This window comes from Epinephelus moara, chromosome 18 (assembly GCF_006386435.1).
Source record: "Epinephelus moara isolate mb chromosome 18, YSFRI_EMoa_1.0, whole genome shotgun sequence".
In the NCBI taxonomy this organism is placed as follows: Eukaryota; Metazoa; Chordata; class Actinopteri; order Perciformes; family Serranidae; genus Epinephelus; species Epinephelus moara.
This window is the reverse complement of record NC_065523.1, coordinates 34,013,713-34,018,358: the sequence shown is the minus strand read 5'-3', so window position 1 is coordinate 34,018,358 and position 4,646 is coordinate 34,013,713. Positions and strand designations below refer to the sequence as shown.

The following is a 4,646-nucleotide window of genomic DNA, read 5'->3' as shown; positions in this document are numbered from 1 at the left end:
CAACGCCACTGGAGTTGAGTAAAATTGTTTAAGCTGCACTTTAGATATAAGCATGTTTTGTTTACTGCACTTTAACAAAGTGGGAAAGCTAAGTAAGTTCCTAGTAAAACTGAATCTGAGCAGGCTTTAAAGCTGACCAGCTGCACTATACTTTTTATTTTAATTGAGTAAAACTGTTTAAGCAGAAATTTAGATTTATATTTTTCATTCAAAAAATGTGTTAAAAAAACAGCAGGGTTTTATTTTTCACTTTTATATTTCTATTTTCATTCAAACAATGTGAAAAAGCAGGATTTTATATATATTTGTTTCATTCAAAAAACATGTAAAAAGAGTTAACTGCTGTGGTGGTATGTTTTAATAAGGTTACCAATAAGTAAAAGATATTTAATAGTTGTCTATTTTTTTCATTACTGTACCAAAAAAAAAACGAACCGTGACTTGTGTACCGAGGTACGTACCGAACCGAGATTTTTGTGTACCGTTACACCCCTACTGTGTACACAAACTTTAGACCTGTTCAAGTTAACGTCATATATCGACGCTGCTGGGACGCCCAGGAATACACACCTGGGTGCAAAAAGCATCAGTCAAAGATTAATCTATCATGGAAATATTAGCCCACTAGTTTTCGACAAATTGATTCCTTTCAGCTCTAAAATATATTGTATTTCTTACTCCACTATTTTTATCGGACAGCTTGAGTGATAACTTACTTTACAAATTAAGACTTTACACAGGCTACAGCACTGGTTCTCAACCATTCCCCTAATGACATGAGGTCTCGACCCCCATTTGATAAGGTTTCCCTTCAGGGATCTGCATCTGACGTGATTTTAGTTGCTGGATATGATTAAGACCAGAATTCACAGTTTCAACTACTGCTGAGGAAAAACCGTGGAGGAAGTGAAACCTATGATTAGAATAGTCACTCTCACTGACACTGGACTCACTTCTACAGTGAATTCTGTAATTAAAAAAAAAAAACTATTTCCCTTTTTCATCCTAAGTTTCCTGACGTCATAAAAAAAGAACACAAAAAAGTCAACAAACCTTAATTAAAAGCGACAGGAAACCTCCCCTCCTGGGGGTGTCCTTCTGTGCGGACTTTGCATGTTCTCCCCTTGTCAGCGTGGGTTTTCTCTGGGTACTCCAGCTTCCTCTTGGTGAAGCTGGAGTACCCAGAGCTGGTGATTTAAACTGGTAACAACACTGACTAAGGCAAATTAGTGTTTCTTGGATGCAGTCAACGTGCCGCTAGCCCGGTACCTGCTCGTGTGTGCTCACATTGTTTCTCTGATAACTTAAGTTCCAGTGGTCGGTTGCACAAAACAACTTAAGTTAACACTTTCCTGAAAGTTCTACCTAAGGTTTCCTCAAAATAAAATTAGTTGCACAAAACACTCTTAAGTCTTCTCCTTAAGGTTTCCTTAAAATGTCCACTTATGTATTTAGGGTTTTCTCCTTGTCCTGGTCTTATACTTAAGGAATCCCTAGACTGTTAAAAGACCTTGGCAACCAAAGCAAGGTAAAAAAAAAACTTCAGGTATCCCTGACTCCGTCTTAACTGCAACATGATAGAGTTTATGGTGATAAAGGAAAAAACAAACACACCCTGAGAAGAGTGTTCTGCAACAGGAGAACCCAGTGGATACGCTTTCAGTTTTACACCTTAGATTTGACTGAATTATTTTTCATTTTAATTTCTTCCTACAATTGCTTTCTGGTATTTGGGATCAAATTTACTTTTTAGTTTGTGCTTTTTATGATTGTATTCCTCCAGAAGTTAAATCTTTTCCTCCTCTATCTAATATGGTTTTCTTGTCTTCTTTTCTTCTGCCATTTTTTCCACTATCTAACTATAAGCCAACTTTGCGTGAGTCCAAGCAAACAAACAATCTCCATGGAAATTTTTACTGCTGTAAAATCTCTTTCAAAGCAGTAATGTTTTTCTTTAACTAAGGAAGAATCTGCTCTTACGTCTGGAACCTCCCGTCTACAACGGGCTTGAGACTCGCCCTTGTTGAGGACTTGACTCAGATGCCGGAGTTACTCTCTCATCCTGAAACCACCTTTTCGGATCCAGTTTGATTCGGCAGTGGGAACCTCTTGCAACTGCATGCCTTTTGCTAACGTCAACCCCATCATTCAAACCCTGGACCTTCCGCATGGAGTGCTCTATACACTCCATTAGTTTTCTTTAACTAAGGAAACCTTTTAAAGCATTCTGTGCAACTACGTCAGTCCCTCACTGAAGGAGAAATTAAGCCTCAAGTGTCATGCTTAAGGAGAAAACTTAAGGTTTTCACTGGCAGCCAAATTATCCGCAGAGGTTCTCAGTACTTCGGTGGCTGATGCAAAAACACGAATGTCCCTCTACAGCCAGTATTTGGTTTGTCTGTTCTGGGCTACTGTAGAAACATGGCGCCGCAACATGGCGACCTCCATGAACAAGGACCTGCTCCCTATGTAGCTATAAACGGCTCATTTTAGGGTATCGAAAACACAACGATTCTTACTTTCAGGTGATTATACACTAAAGAAAACATACTTATTAGACTGTATTTTTATGTCTGCCAAAATATCCCACTAAATCCTACACACTGGACCTTTAAAGCAGGGCTGCAGAATTAATGCAATATTTAATTCTTATCTTCATGCATCCTTATTATATCACATTTTTCATTTCTGCCAATAAATCCCCCTTAATCCTCCACCCTGGACCTTTAAATTTAAGCATCTGCACACTGTCTATGTCTTTGCTAATTATACTTGTACTTAAGCAACATTCACATGCAGGACTTGTGATGTATTTGTTATTTTCAGGGTGATACTGCGAAGTGATGCAACTGATTACTTCCTGCACCACTGTCTACTAAAGCATTAAATCAATATTTGGGGATATGGATGAGAAACACCTCTGTCCACGCGCCTCGTAGTGTTGACATGAATCATTTGGGGTGCACACTTTGCAGCGGCAGCATCACGTCAACAAGTCTCAGTGTGATTTAAAGTCGCGCCGTGGGGCTGTTAACCGTGATAAATCGGTGGTTTGGTCGCCTCATAACTCGTGAACGTTTGTTGTGTTTACCACCACGTCAACGCCGGTGTCACACCGACAGATAAAGCCCGTTAAAGAGCAGCCGACGGCGGGTACATAAATCACACCGTCCTGTCCGCAGCAGCCGCCAGCGGATGCCAGACCGGACACAATGTAGCCTTTGACGGGGAGCGCAGCGCCGCGGGAACGGGCTGTTCCTCACACCGGGAAGCTCGCGGACATGTGGCTCGGTTCGTGGAAGCGTCGCGTGGGGCTGTGAGTCCAATTTCCGTGGAGATAATAGCGAGAAAACAACGAGCTCCCGTACAGCCTGTGGTTTTATCAATAGACGGCACTGTCAGCGTGCCTGTAGCGGTGTCTAGGTGTCAAAGTAGTGCACAGCCTCGGAGCGGAGCTACGTGCGGTAAACACGCTGCAGCAGCTCAGAGGGGAAATGTTAGGGTACTTTCAACAACAATAAGAAAGGTAAAATAAACAAACAACAACACCTTCTCACCTCTTTTTGTGCCCGCGAGCTCCCAGCGCCGCGTCAGCTGAGCCTGTGATGCGAGCAGTCCCCTTTTTTTCTTGGAGATGGAGCGGGAGCACGCGAAGCACCGCGAGAGTTTGGAGTTGAGGTTTCTGCAGAGTGAGCTCATGAGGGGAAAAATTCACTTTCTGGGTCAGCTCCAGCATAACATGTCTCTGCTCCGGGATGATTTATGTAGACAGTCTACCCTCCTCCTCCACCTCCTCCTCCTCCTCCCACAGGAGGAGTGCTGAAAATAACCTGCTGTACCTGCAAAAACAAATGTCATCTTCACTCCCCCAAAAAGATTAGACACAAAGAATGATAATGAGGAGATGTGGCTGTGGGGGATCGGTGTCTGTTTCTGTTGCCTCAGGCTGATGCGGTTAGAAATCCTGTTATTTGTGAACTCTTTTCATCCTGTGACATCAAACGTAGCAAGGAGCCCCCACAGAGCGGCTGATTCAGTCTGCAACACACACACACACACACACACACACACACACGCACACACACACACACACACCATCATCATCTGCTTTCAATCAGCGTCACACATTCACCCTCACTTCTGATTTTACTCTCACCGCTGTGTTGTCATGGCTTTGCTTAATATAAATTCATAACAAGGCACTTTGAACACACACACACACACACACACACACACATTGAGCACGAGCACACCAGAGACCTACAAGAGAAGGAAAAGAAGGTGCAATTGAGATTATTTCTAACATCATTTCTAAGCACTAATACATATAGTATACTGGGGCAAACACTTTATTAGGTACATCTGTTCAGCTGCTCCTTAAAGCAATTAGTTAATCAGCCAATCACGTGGCAGCAGCTCAATGCATTCAGGCATGTGGACATGGTGAAGAGGAGCTGCTGAAGTTCAAACTGAGCATCAGAATGATAAGAAAGGTGATTTAAGTGACTTTGAACGTGGCATGGTTGTTGGTGCCAGACGGGATTTTCAGCACAACCATCTCTAGGGTTTACAGAGGATGGTCCCAAAAAGAGAAAATATCCAGTGAGCCAAAATGCCTTGTTGATGCCAGAGGTCAGAGGAGAATG

General features: G+C 42.5%; 1 protein-coding gene across 1 annotated transcript in view; it reads right to left on the bottom strand.

Moving 5' to 3' along the window:
- LOC126405484 (carbohydrate sulfotransferase 12-like) overlaps positions 1-3,805 on the bottom strand; it is a 21,354-nt gene extending 17,549 nt beyond the window's left edge. The window contains exon 1 of the mRNA XM_050069239.1: positions 3,558-3,805. The gene's annotated coding sequence lies outside the window, so the exon portion shown is untranslated. The remainder of the gene's footprint in view (positions 1-3,557) is intronic.
- Positions 3,806-4,646: the final 841 nt, after the last annotated feature.